Source organism: Podarcis cretensis, assembly GCF_951804945.1.
Source record: "Podarcis cretensis genome assembly, chromosome: 12".
Taxonomy (NCBI): Eukaryota; Metazoa; Chordata; class Lepidosauria; order Squamata; family Lacertidae; genus Podarcis; species Podarcis cretensis.
Genome location: NC_137181.1, coordinates 13,536,959 through 13,559,064, shown reverse-complemented (window position 1 = coordinate 13,559,064; position 22,106 = coordinate 13,536,959). Strand labels below are relative to the sequence as shown.

General features: G+C 46.0%; 1 long non-coding RNA gene across 1 annotated transcript in view; it reads left to right on the top strand.

The window, feature by feature from the left end:
* LOC307199379 overlaps nucleotides 1–22,106 on the top strand; it is a 180,010-nt gene that overhangs the window by 145,067 nt on the left and 12,837 nt on the right. The window lies entirely within an intron of this gene.

The following is a 22,106-nucleotide window of genomic DNA, read 5'->3' as shown; positions in this document are numbered from 1 at the left end:
CAGAGCAATGCCAACTCACAGCACGGAAATTAATGCGACAAAAAATGCTACCTCCTCCCTGGGAAATTGTAGATGTCACGGCAACAAATTGCTGCCATTCACACAAATAAGCTAGTAAAGCCACAGAATCTCTGAGATTTATGTTATTTGTGTTTGATATTTTCAGCATGTCTGCATTTTAAATGCATTTTAATGTAAAGGTTAATGCAGTTTTAATCAAGGTCAGATGGCTACTCTAATGGCCTACTCTTTTAAAACCTCTTTAGCTGGCTAGACAGATATTATTAGCACCGAGTGCCATTAGGGCGGAAAAAGCATGAGTTTGAATCCAATGATTCTTATACCTTAAATTAATTTTCAGCCCGAAATTACATTCATTACATACATTTTCAAAAGTTTAAGAAAAATGGCATTATCAATATATTTCCCATCATATGCTCCTGTGAACTCGCCACCTATTATCTATTGCTATATTAGCAGGCCAGCTGCTCCTCCACCTATTAAATATTGTTTCCTATCCAGCAGTGTCAACCTCCAGCCCTCAGCAGAATGATGTCTGAGCAGCGAAATTAGGACAATTAAACTGCCCCTTCCTTGGTTATTGATCACTTCTGTAGTGAGAGATGACCATATTAGTCCTCAAACTGTAGCCTAACCCAATTGTGCTATGTCATAATGGCTGTGCTTGTTTTGTGACTGCACTCAATGGCATGAACTCTACCATCGCCTCTTTTGCTGCCCATGGCAGCCATTTTGTGCTGACACCCACAGCCCTTTTATAAAGATATGAGTACCGGCATCTCAAATATTTACCACACAAAAAAGCACTGTATAGTGGTATATTCATTTATGAGTCCAAGGATCTGTGTCCATGTCTTAAGAATCCTATGTTTTCAACCGGAACCAAATATTAACAGATGGGAACTAAAATGAATAGACTCAATTTGACTGAACTAGAATTTATAAGCAAATCTTATGCTTATTAAAGCTGAGCTTAATCAGAGCAACTGGCTTCCTTCCTACTACAGGTGTTAATATACATAGCATAACTAGAAATACAGTATTATCACAACCACAGTTATGAATGGATTGGTCTTTTCCCACCTTGAGTGTGAGTTCTTTGTAGAAATTTCACAAAACCACAAATTTCACAGTCTTTTGACCTTTCTGTTTACATTTATATATTTTTCATTTGCCAGTGCATGTGTGTATATATCTTCTAACAAAAGTTAATACTTTGTACATATGAAAAAGTGGGTTCTAGCTCAGAAAATCTTCTGCCACAATAAAAGTTAGATTTAAGGTGCCGTGACCCTTGTTGCATTGATCCGTGGGGGAGAAACAGAGCACAATGAGACAATTCATTCCTACATTTGCCAATAACAATAATAATAATAATAATATCAAGCATTTCTATAGCACTTTTATAGTGTTCAATGCACTTCACACACATTATTGAACATTTAAGTGCATGCTTAAAATAAATCCCATGGGGAGTTGCATTAAATTCGAAGATACTTATTTGCATGCTTTTCTTGTGAGAAAGGAGCAAATCATATCTGATTATAAATCTCACAAAATCATGGCACCCTATAAAATTGGCAGCCAGAAAATGACCCCCTCACCACCATTCTGAAAGAGTGAAAGAGACAACATTAAGTGGCAGGTGCCAGAATAACCCTGTGAAATAAATCAACTCTCTAAGGCTTTCTGCATTGGAAACAGTCTGTTTTACTTCTCAGTTTTAGAGAGACCGTCTGCTCTGCATGGGAAGTGGGTGGCGCACCTTGACGCTTTAGAAGACAACATAATTTGAGCATAAGAGATTTGGGGTAGGTCAGAGAGAAAGAGAGAGCTAGCCTAAAATCTTATTTGTGCTTAGCTGAGAGTAAGTCAGCAGCCATGTTTAGAATTGCAGTGTTAAAAAGTGTGGGGGGTTTTCCTACCCCACATTCCTTTCTTAGGCTGACAATTTGTGGAACAGTTAATGAAATTTATTTTTATCTGTGTGCATACTGCTGCCTGCCTCGTGTCCTTGGTGTTTGGCATGATATGAATCTAGCTAAAAGGTAAAGGTAAAGGACTTGTGACAGTTAAGTCCAGTCGCAAACAATTCTGGGGTTGTGGCGCTCATCTCTCTTTACTTGCTGAGGGAGCCGGCATTTGTCCGCAGACAGCTTCCGGGTCATGTGGCCAGCATGACTAAGCCACTTCTGGCGAACCAGAGCAGCGCACGGAAACACTGTTTACCTTCCCGCCGGAGCGGTACCTATTTATCTACTTGCACTTTGACGTGCTTCCGAACTGCTAGGTTGGCAGGAGCAGGGACCAAGCGAAGGGAGCTCACCCCGTCACGGGGATTCGAACCGTCGACCTTCTGATCGGTAAGCCCAAGAGGCTCAGTGGTTTAGACCACAGTGCCACCAGCGTCCCATTAATCTAGCTAGCAGAGTGCAAACGGAGAAAGAGACTAAGCAAAACTGAATTAAATCAAAGGCAGCCACATATTACATATTTAGGTGCATTTTAGGTGAAACTCTTATCATGGGAACTCTCATCAGAGAGCAGTGGATCGTCAAAGCTTAATGCTGAATGCACAGTAGGTGGCAAAGCCACAGTTGTCCCTGTGATCATGTGTGAAATGGTTCTGGGGACTCTCTAGCAACATAGATCCCATTCAACTACCGTAAATGGTCATAAAGCAAGGTATAAATGATGTCACTATTAAAATGGCCAAGTACATAGAAAGTCAGCACACCAGGACAACAGTCATTGTTTCTAACCCACTAACCTTCTGGGCCTAAGGGTTTTGTGTATTTTTTTAATGTGGGGAAGCATTCAGTATGCTGAAGCAATATATTAATAGAACAATTTATCATGCATTTTTTTCCCCTGACGATGTGGATTCACTTTGATGACACGACTGGCCGCTGACAAGCACACGTGTGTTACAGATTAGAGTCCACTGCAATAATTCCTCTGACCCTAACCGGAATACATCTGCTGCAGCTGCACAGTCTTCCTATGATATTCCAGTTCAATGAGTTGGGATGTCGATGGATGGCGCTTCTGGGGATGTGCGTTTCATCAAAAGATATCCAATGTATGGGATGTCTTTTGCTCTCATTGTCACATACTGCATCTTCACCTCCTTGCATAGGAGCCAACTCCTATGACCTGTCACTTGTATAGAGTTTCTATCCTAGGAGAACAGCTTCCCAGTGATTTACTATTGTTCTTTCGGGCCTCTAATATACTCACTAACTTGTGTTCTCTTTGGGTATCTGCTATGGTCATTCAGCCATTTGAGGCTTCCTAAATTGCACGTAGGATGCAGGTGGCTCTGTGGTCTAAACCACTGAGCTTCTTGGGCTTGCTGATCAGGAAGTCAGCAGTTCAAATCCCCATGATGGGGTGAGCTCCCTTGCTCGGTCCCAGCTCCTACCAACCTAGCAGTTTGAAAGCACCCCAAAAAGTGCAAGTAGATAGGTATCGCTCCAGCGGGAAGGTAAACGGCGTTTCTGTGCGCTGCTCTGGTTCCATTGTGCCAGAAGTGGCTTAGCCATGCTGGCCACATGACCTGGAAAAACTGTCTGTGGACAAACGCTGGCTCCCTCGGCCTGTAAAGCGAGATGAGCACCACAACCCCAGAGTCGTTCGTGAATGGACTTAACTGTCAGGGGTCCTTTACCTTTTTAAAAAATTGCACATATTTTAGCTGTTCTGTAATAATAAAATAAAAGTATTTCCATGTGGAATTTGTCTCAGCCCCATCACAACATAAACTTTGTAAGGCCAGCCCAACCACTGAGCAGTGAAAGGGTCATGGAACAGTGATAAAGCACATGCTTTTCAAAGCAAAAAGTCCCAGGCTCCATCCTGGGTAGTGCTGAGAAATACTCCTGGAGAGATGCTGCCAGTCACTATTGACAATCCTGAGTTTGGACCAACAGTCTAACTCTATATAAGGCAACTTCCTACGTTCCTAGACAGAATGAGGAAGTCATCTCCGGTGGTAATGGGTGGTGGGGTGTGCATGAGAGGGACATTTAAAGCAGTAGATAGAGAGAGCAACTTCCACATTTCCTAGACTGTCCTTTCTCATAGACTCATAAAATTGTAGAGTTGGAAGGGACCATGTAAATAACCTGTGCTGAGTTTTACTCAGGTGCAAGACTGATACAGAGGTACCTCTGGTTAAGAACTTAATTCGTTCCGGAGGTCTGTTCTTAACCTGAAACTGTTATTAAGCTGAGGTACCACTTTAGCTAGGGACGCGGGTGGCGCTGTGGGTTAAACCACAGAGCCTAGGACTTGCCGATCAGAAGGTCAGCGGTTTGAATCCCCGTGATGTGAGCTCCCATTGCTGTACGCCGGCTCCCTTGGCCAATAAAGCGAGATGAGCGCCACAACCCCAGAGTCAGCCATGGCTGGACCTAATGGTCAGGGGTCCCTTTACCTTTACCTTACCACTTTAGCTAATGGGGCCTCCTGCTGCCACTGCATGATTTCTCTTCTCATCCTGAAGCAAAGTTCTTAACCCAAAGTACTATTTCTGGGTTAGCGGAGTCTGTAACCTGAAGCGTATGTAACCCAAGGTACCACTGTATTCTTAGAGTTTCTGACCTAATTTCCTACTTTCTTCTTCATCATTCTCACCTTGGGAACTCTTTTGTGTTTCTTCTGCTGAGATGCAAGACCAAGCACAGCTGAGTGTATCTCTACTTTACGTAGTTAGACAGAACTAGGGTATTTCCTATCAAGCATGTAGTGGCTTTTTCATTTTCCCATGCTCAAGAGTTTCAGTGTGCTTCTCCAACAGGGATTCAGTTTCAAGTTCAACTTCCGCTGAGTATTTTAACTCCAAAATGCCAACACCCTACCCCTGATTTAAGCATTTGCTTAAATCTCTGCCACTGAAATACAGGAACTTAAAATAACATAGTCCCCTCCCGCATTGTGACCTAAACGTTTTTAAGGCATCCTAGAATCTCATGTGTTTGAATGACGAATAATTCCTCAAAACTCATACCGCCCCTTTGACCTCTGTCGAGTTCACAGGAATGGGTTCTTCCTTTCCTTTCATTGTAAACAGCTACCTTAGGTCAATTGGGATTTAAAATCGGATGTTTTTTATGAGTATTTTTAAAATGTGGTAGGTTTGATGGGTTTTTCTTTCCTGCCTGCAAACAGGCGCCTTGTCAAATTTGGGGTTCTCTTTGCCTCCTCGCGATAGCAGGGTTTTTTTCTTTTTAATTAAAAGGTCACAGCAGCCAATTGGACGGATTGGTATCGAAACGGCACGTTGCTCTTTTTCGTCATTTGAGCTTTCGATGATAGCAGTCCTTCAGGAAAACGGGTCCTCGGGCTTGTGGCACAGCTTTCAAGACGATTGTTTCCCCAGAAACCAGAACAGAAACGCATTTGGAACAAGACAAGATTGTCGCCCTTTCCCCAATTAATTCTTCCTGACAAACGCGCTGGTCAGTCTCTCCGCGCTCAACCTTTAAATGTAAATGTCTGCTTTTAAAAATCAAAGTCTCCGGCATACAGTTCAGTACTCAGAAGTGAACGCAAGCCTCCTTTACAGAGCAGCCTACTCAGAAGGTAGCCCCGTTGAAGTCACCGAGGCTTACTCCCAGGTAACTGTGTATAGAATCGCAGTCTTAAACAGATGCTTTTTCAGATTCAGACCCAACCATATTTAATTTGGATGTGAGTTACGCTGAAATCTATGGAGCTTATTTCCAAATATATGGCGTTTACCTGCAAGTAATTACCATTTGGAATCGGGGGATTAAAAAAATCAGCTTGAAACTCCGAATGGAAAGGACGTTACGACCAAACGGGATATTTAAACCATTAACGCACAAAGTTATCATTCCACCCAGTCCCTAAGTAAATTTCTTTCTTTAAAAGCATTGAAAATAATTGAACTTGTATCCACAGGTGTGTGTTTTTGAGCCGCTTACACGGAAGCCAGGGTTCCCATGAAATCAAAGGAATCCTTTTGCTGGGAAGACAGGAGCACAATGCATAGCTTAAACATGTAAAAAGAAGTATATACAAATTGCTAGATGACATGCGTATACAGAATTATTATTATTATTATTATTATTATTATTATTATTATTCTCCGCCCATCTGGCTGGGTTTCCCCAGCTACTCTGGGCGGCTGTCATGTATGTATTCCAGCATATTTGTGTTCTCATACTTACACCGGTGTAAAACCTGCAAGCCAATGCATGTATATTCAGTAAACAATGCATTGAATATAAATTTCCCCGACACTCCCAGTCCCTTATTCAGTAGGGTGTTTTTTTTGTCAGATCGGCCGTTGCTTAATATTAGTATCTGCCTATCAGGATTTCATTGTGTTTTTAAAACAAGACTTTCAAGAAGTGAACTAGACTATCCTACTCAATGGTGTAATTTCTTCCTACTTTACATACAGATTGTAAGAAGCACGTAGCAGTGGGTGGTTTTTTCCCCCCTTTCACCCTTTTGAAAACTGCTTCCTCCCCCACCTCCATTCATTCCCCCCCCCCCCAGTAGATGTATGGCCAAAAAATGTATTATATCTCAAAACCACTCGTTCGAAGGGTGCTGGAAAAGACAGCTCTCATCGCCCCCCCCAAAGACTCTGATGCCTTCAAACAGCCGTTGAAGACGAATGAGAGAACAGTAGTTAAAACCCACATTATATAGTTCTGTCTAGCACCAAATTACGTGTGCTGACCCATATATTTTAAGATTGCAAACGGACTCCAGTCGTTTAAAATACTGCAACGTCGATAGGACTAATTAATTGGAAATAAGAAAACGAAAGAATACAATTAAACGAGCAGAGAATCATTTTCTAATTTAATAGAGGGACATTTATAAAGATCACAAGCTAAAAGGCATGGAATGATTCTATCGACATGGTGTTAAATCAGAAAGATCTAACTTGGCGCGGGAGGGAGGGAAGGAGATGGAAGGGCGCTTTGGCTACTCATCTTGGGTGGCGTTGAGACCCAATCCGAGGATGCTGCCTCCCCCATTAGCGCTCTCTCCCGCTTTTATTATTTTGACACGTGTAATCAATGCTTTCCCACCCGCCCTTTCACGCCCAACCTTTCTAAAGGGACGTTTTCACAGGCAAACACCTCGTCGGTGGAATCTTGCATGTCTCCAAGCGCAGGAGCCGGAGCTGCAACAATGCGCCGGGCCTTGTCAATTGCAAAGTGGAGAGGGTGAAAGCGCAAGAGCCTCTCCTCCAGAGGTTTCCACGGGGCCCCGCTTCGCCGCGCGTTGCTCTTTTATTAGAGCCCCATTTCCTACCCATAATTTATTGCAATAAAACAGACACCCGGGGTCCTCTTAAATTGTCTTTTCATAATGAATAAATTTAAGAGGGCTAATTAATATCTAAACTAACCCAATTTGTCAAGTTGATTTGTATTTTAGTTAATTGTGAAAGTAATTACCAAACGGGCAAATTAACAGCTTTCTGGAAATGACCGAGGCTGGGTTTTTATTTCCTTCCTGGGTGAAGAAAATTCATTTTCACCCCCCAGCTCCTGATGTGATGAATAAAAGTCATAAATCTGGATGATTGGTGCAGGCAAAGTCTAAATGGCTTCATATTTCATTTTAGGTTTAATAGAAATATTCATGCTCCGTTTTAATGAAATTAAATCGAAGGGGGGGGGATGGGAATAGCCATGGGGAATGAGCTTAAAGGGACATCTACATGGTTTTGCCCACGTTTTCGGAAGAGTGTTTAAGCTGTTGACAGTTTCGTTGCTAAAATTCCAAAAAGTGTTTTCCGAAAGGTCGTGCAAGCGGCGGTTTCTCTGAAATTCTGCGCACAGAATGTGAGATATCAGAAGCCCTTCCTGGGAAACAAAAGAGGATTCATTCCAAGGGGTGTCCATAGATGGGAACTCAAAATATCCCGGGCAAGGGCCCCCAGGAGCACAAAATTGCGCACAAGCTGCACACGCTAATTTACATGCATGTGTGCAGATTCAGAAATAATGACCGGGATTTTTAAATTCTCTAAGGCAAGCAGAATAATTTCCATTGCATAACATAACCCCTCTAACATCTTATCCGTCAGCTCAAAGCCACGTAGGGCTTTTCCCCCCAGTGCAATTGCAAGAGGCGCTCGCTCGCTAGAAAAACAGAGGTGGTCGATGCGAAACCATTTGGACCGTTTCCTTGGCAGCGGCATCCCAGGCTTTCCTCAGACAAGGGGTGTCTCTCCCAAGCCCTACCTGGAACCTGCAAAGCCGAAGTGGCTCCCACGGAACTACGGTCATGGGAACAGCCGGGGGGGCGGCAGCTCCCCCCACCCCCAGATCAATAAAATCAATAAAAATACTTAACTGAGGTTCTGCCCCCTAACATGGAGCCTGCCCCCCCCCCACAACATAAATCCTGGCTTCGCCCACGGTTATGGCCCCTCCCCACTTAGGCCTTGCGATGTCCCCCTCTCCAAAAAGTATTTCCACACAGAAAACTCGCGAGCAAGATGGAAGTGGGTCTTTATTTAAAGAGGGTGGCAATAAAATGCAAGCAAACCAAGACGATCAGAATCAAGCAAAATCCCGTTTCCCATTCGCAACACCCTTGGAACCGAAAGCAGGGTAAAGAGAAAAGTTGTGCCAACTTGAAATCCTCCTCCTGAAGCAACGCGCAACCGATTAAGGTCCTAAAGCAGAGCTTGGGCGGCCATCTGAGATGGATGCTTTAGTTGAGATTTCTGCATTGCAAGGAGAGGGTGGGCTAGATGGTCGTAAGGTCCCTTCCGACTCTGCAATTCCGTGATTTATTTACTGCTCAGAAGAACAGGCAGGCTTGGCCCAACAACCCACCCGACCCCACCGCCGCGCACTGGGCGCAAAATCGGGTGGTGTCGGGAGGGAGCCTTCCTGCGGACATTCCTGTTGTTTAGTTACATGGAAGCCCGTATCCGCCCTGCAAACGTCCTTAGGGCCGCAGGGGGCTTCCAATCCGGACCTCCCGGTGTAATTTGCATTGCTGGGGGGTTCTTGCAACAGATGAAAGCGACACGCTGAAAGGAAGTGAGACCACGCTGGTCAGCAAAATGGGTTACTATAGGAAAGGCGATTGTGGTCCTCTGGTTTTCAATTCATTCCAGCAAGAACAGCAGAGTATTGTGGTACCGTAAAGATTAGCAAGGAACTGGACCCTCGTGCACGAAAGCTCTTGCCCCAATAAATGTGTTGGCTTGAATGGTGCCACAAGACTCTTGTGTTGCTTCGCTGCAGAAAGTTAAGGCAGCTTCTGCTCAGAAAGCTCTTGAGAACAGCCTGTGCTCAGTGAGATGGAGCACCCGCGAAAGATCCTCGGTTCAGACCCCGCATCTCCAGCGAGAACTTGGGCTGAGATTCCGCCTGGAATTCTGGATACTGCAGGTTCAGCAGACGTTAAAGGCATTGCTGCAGAAGCCAGCTGAAAACATGGTAACCATATGCTGTACAAACAGTTGGGGGTTAAAAGCTGTTTAAACTCACTGGTCTAAACATCTATGAGAGCAGATGGGCATTTCTATGTTGGTGGAATGGGGATCTATGCCTGTCAGTTTCAAGGAAGAGAACCAAGAAGCACATCCGTATTTATCCGAGTACCTGCCAGTAAACAGCGTAACGCAAAGCCACGCTTCGCTTTCATTGATTAAAAATTAGGTGTCAAAAGCAAGATGTTGAGCACTTGCAAGATGCAATATTCGCACACCGTTGTTGCCATCTGCCAATGTGAATTTGGCTGCTGTTCCTCCATTAGAGAGCTTATGGACGCTGCTCTGGGTCACACAGCTTTGCTTTCTATGCTCAATTCTCTTCTACGTATTTTGCCAAGCCATGACTTTTTCAGATACTCATCTTCTTTTAAATAGGAACACTATTTCTATTACTATTATTTTGAAATATACAAGGAGAAGAATGACAATGATCTTAAGCCTCTCTATTTGAAGAAAATAGGTTATGTAATATTTAGCAATTTCCCTCTTTTTTACACCTTAATCCTGTCTATGTTTACTCGGAAGAAAGTGGTGCTGTGTTCAGTTGCTTCCTGGAAAGTGAACATAGGCTTGAAGATTTAGACCGTTCAGTACGAATTATATGTATCCCTCATCCACAAAAACCCTGAAAGTCCACAGTATAATTTAAACAGATTTCTGCAGGAGAATTTGAACATATTGGCACGTGTGAACACCTCTTAATCTGCATTGCTTTACACTGGGGATGTTGCAGAAGGCAGAAAGCAGGAGAGGGCAATAACGTAATCAAAGGATGGTCTCTCTCCAACTAAGCGGCGCAATATTCAGAGTCACTTGTAAACCTGGCCACAAGCACTGCAGGCAGGGACAGTGTCACTGACAATGCCATGTTCTTTCACTGCACCTGTTTCACACAGAGAAATGGGAGGACTGAAGCTCTCCCCAGCCTCCCACTTTATCTCTGTGCGGTTGAGCTGTCGGGCATAGAGAAATGTTAAATGTGAATGCCCTCTTCCTCTTGTATACATCTCAGCAGTACTGTACTGTATCTTGAACAGCAGTCTGTCCTAACTGGAGCGAGGGGAGGATTTGGGTCGCAACAAAAGGGTAACCAATGGGAAGAGGCAACACACTAATCAGACTTTCAGTGGCTGAGGCGAGAATTTAGACTGGCCTTGGCTACTAAGCACCCTAACTTGACTGAGTGGGAAGAGACTTTTGCTTCTCTGCTTCAGGCAGCAAAATGTCTTAGACTGACACCGATGGGTAGAAATTTCTTGCATTTCAAGGCCACCTGGTACCAATGTTTATAGCCTCCCACTATACATGTAAGTACAGTATGAGTGCTCTGCCAACTGATGATAATACAGTAACTGCAAAACTAAGTCGCATTGTGTTCAGTGGGGTTGATCCCAGGTCAGGATTGCAGTCTAAAGCTTTACTGTAGATAACTCGTCATTGGTTTTTTCCTGCAGGGACTAACAGGCTATCCCTCACCCACTTTCCGTTTGATTTATTTGCAGTGGCTGCTAGTGTGACATGGTGTTGATTAGTTCATAGCATTTAGATTCTTGTTTTAAATTTATTTGATGTAAACAGGCCTCTCCTAGCACTGAAGGAGTCTAGGAATGTTTTGAGTGTACACCTGAAGTACTCCTAAATTCAACTGAAAACAAAATGAATTGCTTCAAGGAAACGTTTCAGCTTGCGACACATGGTTCCCACCTTTCTTCTCCATCCCCCAATAGAACATACCTTATCTTCTTTAATTGCTGCATCAGAACAAATAATCAAAGGGGTCTTATTTCCTTTGGAGTTCCAGTGATGGGCAAATTGTCACCAGCTGGATTGCTGCCTATTTGCTTTTGTTTACCCTGCTTTTTGGTGCACACTCAAGGACCTGTGTGTGTTTGTGTGTGTGTGTGTGTGAACTATTACAGTGCTGGACCAGGAGCAAACGGGCAGCTACAGCTAATGTGATAAAAGTGTGCTTGGGAGAAAAGGGGAAAGCAGATTGTGATGAGACTTATTAAGTCATACAATCCGCTCCTTTGCAGCTTCATCTGAATGCATAGGACTGCCAGTCAAACGAGAGGATAGGTGGACAATTATTGGGGTGACATTCTCACCCTGCTAGCTGCTGTGCAAACGCAGGCTGCAAGGGCCACTTAGCACCTTACCTACCTAAATAATTATAATTACAAAAACACTGTTTGTACCTATATATAATACGATGCAAACGAGGCCGGAGCTGAGGGTGGGGTGGAATGTGTCACCTGTGTTTAGCATTTTAGGTCACTAATAAATGCAAGGTTTTTAGCAGGGGCAATTAGAATAAGATCTATTATTTGACTATTGATGTAAAACTCCAAAATATATTTTATATAGTTAAGGTTTTACCTCTTCAGCACATTTTATTTTATTGCTATGGCTAGTGGCTGATGCAAATCAAGATGATTCTTCTTCAAAAATGCAAGAGGCTATCAGTAAAGATGGTTGATGATATATCCCTTCTGTTCTACTCTATATTCACTGTGTCTTCAAAGAGGGCCCAGACGACGTGGGTTTCTCCATTTCTCCCCGCACAACCCAAAGCCACGTCTCCCAAGTCCCAGCTATTTCCTAAAGCGACTTTATCCCTTTCATGCCAGCGTGAATCGTGAGTCCATGCGGTTTCACCCTCTGTTGCTGCTTCTGATCCAGCTGCTCTTAATGGCGCGTCGACAGGGATGGTTGAAAAGCTGCCCACCCCTCCGTCCCCATAGCGTCTCCCCCACCCGGGGGGGGGGGGGGCGAGAGGCCAGCTTGATTTCCCCCGAGCAAAGCGAAGCCTCGACGGCGCAGAGGCCCCGACCGGAAGGGCCCGCGCGGCGCGGCGCAGGCGGATGATGGATCGGCCCATCAGCTTTATTGGGTTCAGGGCAGCCGCCGAGCGACGCTGCGCCTCCGCCTGACCCTCACCGCCCATTCGAGGAGGGCTGCGGAGCCTCAGCCCCCCGCCGAGGCGACGAAAGGGGCCTCCCTCCCGCTGGAAACGGCGCTTCTCGGCCTCCCTCTCCCGCAACTACTACTCTAGCGAAGGCGCCTGCGACCAGGCCGCTCCATAGGCCGCGTCGGCAAAATGTCGCGCACAATAGGCGTCTCTGGGGCCGACAAGATGGCCGCCGACAAGCCAGATCAAAGTCACGGAACCGGATAAGGCAGAAGAGGAGCCATATGGAGAAGCTGCAGCCACCGATTACGTTCATTTAAAAACGAAATACTCGTTTTTCTCCTCCGGCCGCAGATTGATTCCCCTCCTCCCTCCCCCCCCCCCAATATCAACAGCATCAAAAGCATCGTGTAATGAAGAGCGCTCGACTCTCCTCGCCTCTTCAGCCCAGAATTATCCATTCTGGTTTAGGGTTGCCAATTGGCCAGGAAAAAGGGGAAAACAAAACCCAACACAATGTGCCATTCACAGAGGGTGGATCTTTAGGAATCAGCGGGTGAAGCTATTATTGTGCGGTTTGCAGTCACCTTAGGTGAGCGACTCTCTTAGAAGATGCCTCTCTTCTCTTTTTCAAAAGAATGAATAATAAATTCGTGCCGGGCAAGTCTACTGTCGGCTATTCCCTGTAACAGACAAATTGGGGTGAAAGATCCCTGCATCGCAAGCGGTTGTACCCTTGTGGACCCTTCCAACTCTGTGAAATGGAGCCCCCACGTGTCCCGCTGAACACCAGTAGGTGCGGGGGGAGGCAGCGATATCAGAGGATTGTTGACTTTATTTCTTGTTTCGAAGCTTCCCAGAGAACTTCAGGCCAGCTCTGGGAACTTTTTCCTGAATGGGAGGACCACCTAGGATGTAGAAAGCTATCTCGGAAGAGATAAAGCAGCCCCGCTTCCCCCGCCCCCAGAACAAGGCTCAAAATGCTGGATCAACACAGGTGCATCGGTCAGATCTAAAGGGGTCAGTGGCAGGTCTTTGAAGCTCCCACGGCCAACGATTCCTCGTGCTCTCTTGGCAAAGCGGCTGAAGCGAATCCGATCCCCCCAAGAACTTGGAATATTATATTTTCTGTTGAACTTAATGAGATCGGATGCATTTCTTTCTACCACAGTATGCTGATGGGGATCCTATTTTGCAGGCAGTCGCTACGCCTTCCCAGTACACTTTAATTGCTGCTTCAGAGCTAAGCCCATTGACATCAATGCGGAGCAAATTATAATTGCATGCTACCATGCTTATTAAGCGATACTAAAATAAATAAAATTGGACTTTAAGATGCTGCATTGTTTTTTCTGCGACAGACAGAGATCTAGCCATCCATTCACCCGGGCAATTATTGCATGTTGCCAGCTTCTCAGCTGCTGTGTTTTTAACAGAGACTTGATCTGCAGGAGGACGGTTTGCACAGCACGGAAATATAAAAAACCTTACCAGCTGCCAACTGTTGCAATCGTGGTGCTGTTAAAGGCCCAGCATCAGGGCCCGCTTGAAAAGGTGGCAACCTTCGTTACGTAGAATTCATTACATGCCTCTCAGGTTCATTTCCACTTAAATCAATGCTCTCCCCTCCGTCAAATTAATAATGGGTTTAGGATCGGACCTGTGAGAGAACCAGGGGCCCAGTATCAAGATTATACATATAATATCAGTGACAGCAGCAACCCCCCCCCCGCCATGCTTTAGCCACATAATGAAATTACGATGAAATAGGAGGGGGTCATCTATCAAGCCCCCACCTCCACTCCCCGAATTAATAAAATTTAGGATTCAACAGAAGAAAAATGTATTGAACGCCTAAACCTTTCGAGAGGCACTCAATTTCAAAGGCGATGAGAAATTTGCACGATCGAAATGGTGGGGCAAAAAAAAATTGCGCGCGTTATTTTTTCTCCGAGAAAACGGTCAATGTGAAGAATCTCTAAACAGAAGGCAGAAACGAGAGATTTAAGTTCCCCTTTGTAAGATTGATTAAATGGTGTGAGGAGGGCGCATGCGCCCTGGGGAGAGTGCGGTGCTTTCCTGCACAGCAAAGATCAGCCCGGCTGAGAGGGAGAGAGAGGGTCACCTGGGAGCGTTTAAACGAGTTCATTAGCTAGATTATCTCTCTGATTCCCAGGCCGGCTGGCAGGGGGAGAGACCTGGCCCCTGGTCGACCCAGCTACAGCTAATTGCGCTTAAGGCTGCAGTCCAATAGGCACGCTTACTTGGGAGCAAGCACTGTTGAACTCAGTGGGATTTACCTCGCAGGAAACGTGAATAGGACCGGGCAGCTCTTGCAAGCGAGTCAAGGCAAGGTTTGCTCGTCTGTTTGCATAAAGGATGAGAGATGCCCAAGAGAGTTTCCTGGCTGAGTGGAGATTTGAAGCTGGATCTCCCTCATCCTGGTCCCACACACTAACCACTACAGCCCACGGGAGCGCGTAACAGAAATGTTTTACCTGTTGGACAGCCTGCCTGCCATGTCTTCAGGGTACAGGGCTTTCACGTTCAATGCTGGGTCTGAAGCTTACGCAGACGTCAAAGCCCCCCTGGGTTGAATCACCTTCACGAGATGACTGCAATGTCAGTTGATGGCTCCCTGAGCACATGAAATGGCCATCAGAGATATAAGAACAAACGCAGAACTTTCAGGCACAATCGTATTCCAGTTCATATATTCATACAGCATATATAGAAAAACCCCGGACGAAATGCGGTTGCAGAGGAAAATGCACTCTGCACATGCACCAAGGCATGCCCATTTCTGCGCATGGTCCTGGCATCCATTGCTCTGTTCACTTTTGCCTCTGCTCCCACCTACCAATTGGCATGTGCTGGCTTTGACCTTTAAAACCCTTCACGGTATAGGACCCTCGTACCTATGGGGCCATCTCTCCCGGTATGCCCCACGGAGGACCTTAAGGTGCATAAATAGCAACACCCTAGAGGTCCCGGGCCCTAAGGAAGTTAGATTAGCCTCAACCACAGCCAGGGCCTTCTCAGCACTGGCTCCGACCTGGTGGAACGCTCTGTCTCTTGAAACCAGGGCCCTGCGGGATCTGATTTCTTTCCGCAGGGCCTGTAAAACAGAGTTGTTCTGCATGGCCTTTGGCTTAGAATCAATTTGATTCTCTCCCACCCCCCACCCCGCCCTTTCTTTTTCCTTTCTCCTCCTGTGAAGAGGCTGCATCCTAATGTTTTAATGTATTTTAATCTTGTTTTTTAAATTGTATTTTAATCAACTTGTTTTTATTATTGGTTGTTAGCCGCCCTGAGCCCGGTCTTGGCTGGGGAGGGCGGGGTATAAATAAATATTATTATTATTATTACCCCAGAAGGTTGCTCAGGAGGAAATGCGCCCCACCCGGACGGAAAAATAATCCCTGCTCCTTCTATAGTATCCCTGGCAATCCAGCCTAGTGAACGGATTATTGGGAGAGGAGCTGTGGAGAGGAGGGTGGGAGAGAGAGAGAGAGAGAGAGAGAGAGAGAGAGAGAGAGAGAGAGAGGCTTTGATGAAATCCACAAGCCCTTGACCGCTAGTCAAGATGGCTATATCCGATTTTTAGGATCAGGGACAGGATGCCTCGCAACAGCAGGTTACCGGGGATCAGCCGTGAAGAAGGGTGCTGGTTTTCCCAGTTTTATAATCTGAAGCGCACAACATGTAAGGAAAGGGGGATGGGGAACGGAGAAGAAAGAAGCAAACGCAGCCCTAGTTCTTAGCAACCGACTGGCATAGCAGTAGTTCAGGTAGCCAGCGGGAAGGGCTGCTGCGCGTGGCAGAAGCTCAAAGCAACTTGAACCACTCGCGAGTGCTGAGATGGTCCTTTATAAATTACTGGATTACAACTCCCTGATCACTGGACATGCTAACTGATCCGGGGCTGATGGGAGTCTCATGCTCCTGGCTCTGGAAATAAGATTCGGGTCTAGGATTTATTTAGCTTAGCCTCACAACCAGCCTGCGAGGTTAGTTAGGTTGAAAAATAGTGATAATGTAATGTTGGAAGTGTGGGGGTGCAAGCCAACTTGCCGAGAAGTTTGCACGGGTTTAAAACGGATGGAGAAGGGAACCTCCCTCCCCATTCCTAAACTGTCACGTTGTGCGTGTGACAGTTTAGGAATGAGGAGGTTCTCTGGACTGACCCCTTCTTTGATTTTAGACTGATATTCTTAGTTGCAACTTTCACTTCTTGTTTCGCTCCTCACTTATTTCGAGCCTCTTGGGATCCCTTGGATATTTCTCTGCTGAGAATATAGAGGCACGCGCGGCTATCTTGGATTGCCAACTAGATAGTTAAACTCTTTGCTATCCAAGTGTGCTTGCCCCATAATAAAAATAAGCTTTCTGATTTTCCAGTTAGAGGTCTCAGTGCGATTCCTTGGAGGGGAAAGCGCGTTCCTCCAAGGTGCAGAAATTCAGACTCCCGTTGATGCATATAAACGCATTATGCTATCAGATTTGCCCAAGACTACACATGGAGTAGTAGAGGATTGAACCCAACTATTTCCTGTTCAGGATGGCGAACATGTTGAAGAAATATTCATAGGATTAGCATGTGAATCCAGACATTTTGTCCTCTGCACCACAAAGGGCATCTGATCTCATACAAGGGGGAAACCCCACTATCAGGGCGTCGGTGCCTTCAACATCCTCGCGACGGCCACGGGATAGATTCAGATATTTCAATTTTAATAGAAGCTTCACCTAACAATCTCTTAGAGGCCCAGCAGGTTTGTCAGAAACATGGAGTCACCCTCGGAGCCTAGGCTACGAAGGTGCTGCTTGGGTTGCCAACTTTTTTTCCTGACTCTGCTTCTGTGCCTTTAACAGCAACCTAATGCGCACACACGGGTTGCCACCTTCTCCGCCGGCCTCTGCTGCTGTGCCATTGAGCCCTGGCACGCTAACTGCATGTCGGGTTTATGTTAAAGGCTGGGGGGGGGCAGGGATTTTAAACAACAATCCCCACCCTACTCTTCTCCCTCTTTGCAGAAACAAATTTCGCGTGATGTGAAAGTATTACAACAAAAAAGAAGGAATAAGATCGAGGTGTTTGCCTGGCTTCCCTGCCCCTCTACTTTAGCCTGCCGACAGGGTCTGTAACCCAGAAGGACAATTTTAACAGGGATATAATCAGATCAAACTGCTAATCTCCCGGCTTTCCGCACGGAAAGCAGATTAAAGGAAAGGCAATGAGAACAAGAACGACTTCCTATTAGAAGGCTTCCAACTTTCCCCCATTAGCGGCTCCGGCTGTAAATCCGGAGTCGCGACTGCTCAACCGAAGGAGGCATGGCCGATCTCAGTTCAGTCTTAACTGATGAGTTTGGGAGATGTGCTTCATTTATAAGAACGGAGAGGCGGGGTGGATGGGGGCAGCCCAAGCCCGCTTGCAAGTCACGCCACTCCTTTCCCCTAAAGACCCCATGGTGGACGGATGCCGATAGTTGTCAGGGGGCTGCCGGGGTTAAAATCGGTGCCTATGCCTTTAACTCGGAGCCTTCCTCTGCAGGAGGTATCAGATGGTGGGTGACATTTATCTCCACTTTGAGAAAAGATCCGACAGCCAATTCCTGCAACTTAAAAGCCTCTCAGTTAAAGGCACAGCTGCAGAGCCCAGTTAAAAATCTGGCAACCGTCCCTCCTTGCTATAGAAGGAGAAAGACCCTGGAGCACCGCTGCAAGAAGCCTGCCTTTAAGGTATATTTGCTTTGCTTTGTCGGTGGATGTAACAATCACAAATAATAGCGGCTAAGTCTAACGCAGCGAGAACCAACTTGCGAACTTGACCTCCTCCATCATCACGTGGCTTCCAAATTGCCCTCGAAGTTTTGGCTTAACGGACCTGCGTTGCCACTACTACGACTTAAAAAGATTAAGGGGGGAGAATCAGCCCTCCAGTGTTAATCGGCGATTTGCTGAGGTTTCCTTGCGTCCCTGGGACCTTCGCAAAAACCCATCTTCCCAGTTCTATCAGACACGTCTTTAAAAGCGCCGGGAGGCGAGGGGGATTGATGGATAAATTATGGCCTCTGAGAGAAGGGGTGGGGAAGAGTGCATTATACAAATGAAAGCGGTGTGTTTTACAGGCCCATAATTTATAGGCCGGGGGTGGGCGGGGAGGGGGAGGGGGAGGGGAGAGAGAGACCCGAGAAGAATCCTGAGCGACTCCCGCCAGAGCTTGATGGTGAGGTCACAAACCTGGAAGTTTTCGCCCATTTAGAAAGGCTGGGTCGATCCCTGCTTTATCCTCTGCTTTCCACGCGAGAAGGTTTAGTGCGACTCAAGTCCCTCCATCCCCACTTAAGTTAGCGAATAAAAAATCCAGTGCAATGGCCTGATCTCTTGGCTGCAGGAAGGGCACACTGGTCTCCTTTGTTTCACACGTGTCATAATTCCTCGAGAAGGAACAGTCTATATCAGTGGTTCCTATTAGGGTTCCGCGGAACGCACCCAGGGGGTCCGCAGCCTCATCCCTTGCCTGCCCCCAACTAATTTTTTTTGGTCATTTTTGCAGGGTAATATCACAAATTTTATGGTCTTATTTCAGTATACCTAAAATCCTTTGCCTATGAAAGGCTACCCCACATTTTGTTCAGAAAATTGCTTTGCAGAGGTAACTACCATAGAGTTATCATTTTTTTTTCAAAAGTAGGGGGTCCCTGGCTTGGCTTTTGAAAAAATAGGGGATCCTCAATTAGCTAATTGGGAACCCCTGGATATTTATAAAATATTAGAAGTAACCAAAACGAATTATCATACAATATATTGCTGTTGTGTTATTTACGCCTCAGTGCTGTTCAGTGTTCCAGAAGAAGACTTTCAACCGTTCTATGATTTGCCCCCGATCCTGGTATGTTGAACAGAGCCAGAGAATTGGGTTGCCAAGTTTTCAGTCGGGCCTTGCTGCTCCGCCCTTATCAGTGGGTTGGCTGAAGGAGCATCTTATGAGAACAACGTTTACCTGTTGCCAGGTCGTTCCTACAAGTCATGTCACCACGGTGTGAGAGGCGCCCACAACAGAGCTGCGTACACACCATACATTTAAAGCACATTTCCCACCCCCAAAGAATACTGGGAACTAGTTTATCCCTGACAGAGCTACAGTCCCCAGCACCCCTAACAAGCTCCCCAGATTCTACAGTTCCCAATATTATTGGGTCTGCTTTAATTGTGCGGTGCGTTTGCAGCCAACCTTGAAGACACAGAACTAGTTAATGGAAGCCCTTCAAGAAGACATGGGTGGGGACCTGCGGCTGCCATGACTCAGTGGCAGAAGGTCCCAGGTTTAATTTTGGCATCTCCAGGTGTGTGAGAGATGAGAAAGACCTCTGCTTGGAGAGATGGAGAGCTCTTGAACCGTCCAACATTCAGCGTTGGACAATGATAGATCAGAGGGACAAATTGTTAACGGACATAATATTAAACAGCTTCCTGGGATGGGAAACCTTTGCTGTGACCTTCCAGATGTTCTTGGACTCAACTCCCATCATCCTTGGTCATTGGCTGTACTGGCCGGGGCTGATGGGAGTTGGAGTCCACCAGGTTCCCTGTCTTAAAATCATCTGGAGAAACACAAGGCTCACAGGAGCGCAGTATAGGCCCATGAACGTGGTCTCTTTAATTCATGGGGATATCTGCCATATAGGGGCAGGAGCCACCCTCAGAGTCGTGTTTGGGGGAGCCTTCCTCAATGCGCGGGAAACTTGGTGAGAAAGGGAGAGGCCCTCTGCACATGCTCTAAGGCACGTGAGCCCCAAGTTACCTGCCCTGTATTCATAAACGAGTAAGTAATCATCATCAAGCAAATCTGCAAGGAAGACTATTTGCTAGGCGGTGTAGGAACTAAACACGATGCCTAGCTGGACGTGGCCGAGAGCTTATCACGATGCTGTCCGTGAAATAGTCTCATCATCAGCCGCCGTCTAACTAACGTCCATAAAACAAGGCCCAACTTGGTTGCAGGCTGGCTTATTCGTCGTGATATCCTCCAATGCTTTTGAGGGTCAGGAGTTCTTCTTCACACGAGATCTCCTATTTCCCGAGCAGCCCCCGAAGGCACCAGAAGGTGAAACCCATTTTCATAAACCTCTTTGACCCCCGGAGGCTGCCGTCTTTCCTGCAGCAAAACCAAGCATGGTCTGGGTGCCTTCCCGGTGCAAAGTCAGCCGAACGTGGTCTCTTTCACAAAGAGCTTCTGAAGAAAGGGAGGGACGAGAAAAGGGGTGCAGAGGGAGGCAAAGGGCCCGATGTTTGCTCTCTCTCTGCCAGCCTTGTATCGACGTTACGTGACCTTCCGTTCACATTCCCGCCGGCGGTTCTGTCTTTCTCTAACTTGCTGCAGCCGCCTTGGCAGTTTCTGATTTCTCCTCCAAAGCAAATGAACCCCAAACTCTTCCCGCTCGCTTTCTTAACGCCTCCTATATGCGTCTATATATATATATATATGCATTTAGCCGTGTTTGTGTAAGATAAGTGGGTTTAATCACACCATCGACTAAACATGCGTTGGCGGCGGACCTGACTTCTTTGACCTCGCCGTGTTTATTCTTTCCAGCTCGTTAAAAAGCTGTTGGCACCGTCGAGGCGGGGAATATTTAATTTCAGGTGTCCAGGAATCGGAGGAGAAGCTGGAAGGAAAGAACTTATCCACATTAAATACATTTAACAGGCAGGAGAGGAGAAATGAAAGGACTGCATTTTCACGAAAGGCAAGGACAACAGAATTTGCACTTGGTGGAGGGGAGAAAAACAAGAATCTTTGTTGAAGAGGAAACGGAGAACATCATTGACGCTAATTTTAATGGGATTTTAAAACACTTTTTCATTCCCTTCCAAACCAGGATCGTGCATCGTTTCGCGTAAAGGCTATGATGCCTAAGCAGGTTCTGAGGTTTTTCCCTGTATGTTTGGTTAACAACGGACTGAAATATCAATTCATGACTTTGGTATCCCTTTTATTTTAATGATGAAAAGGATTAGAAAATAATAATACCGAGATTCTAGTCCCATGCATGTGGGAGAAGCCCTACTGAACTTATAGGAGCTTACTTCCAAGTAAACATCCATGGGATCAAACTGGTCCTCAGTTGTGACAACCTGAAAAGCAGAACAAGGAGCGCGAATAAAACTTTTCTAAAAGACTGACACAGTCGGAGTTTATTACTCTCATCTCATTTTTATTTTTGCACCTGCAACTCTGTTAGTTACGAAGGATTTGATTTTTAAACAAAGTAAACATAGCACCATAGCAAAGAGTTGATGCTCTTTCGAGATCATCCTTGGAGGAAAATGCATCCGCCTCCCCCGTTCCATTCCCGGGGAGTAGAACGCTGAAGTCTCTCAACGTTCCAGAAATGGCAGCATTCGCTATTTCAAACGCTGGACGTCCGCTCCATATCCAGGTCAAGATGCGAGGAGGGTGGGAAGACAAAACAAAAGAACAACTGGGGTTTATGTATTTGTTGTCCCTTCTTAATTCACGAAGGTCTTCTTCGGGTGCTGCCGTTAAGCATCCCTGAAACGTCGGCTGTTGACTGTAAGAGAAAGGTTTTAAAAAGAAGGCGAGGAAAATATTTTACGCCATCCCAAAATAATCAGGCTTCAGATGTGATACACCTC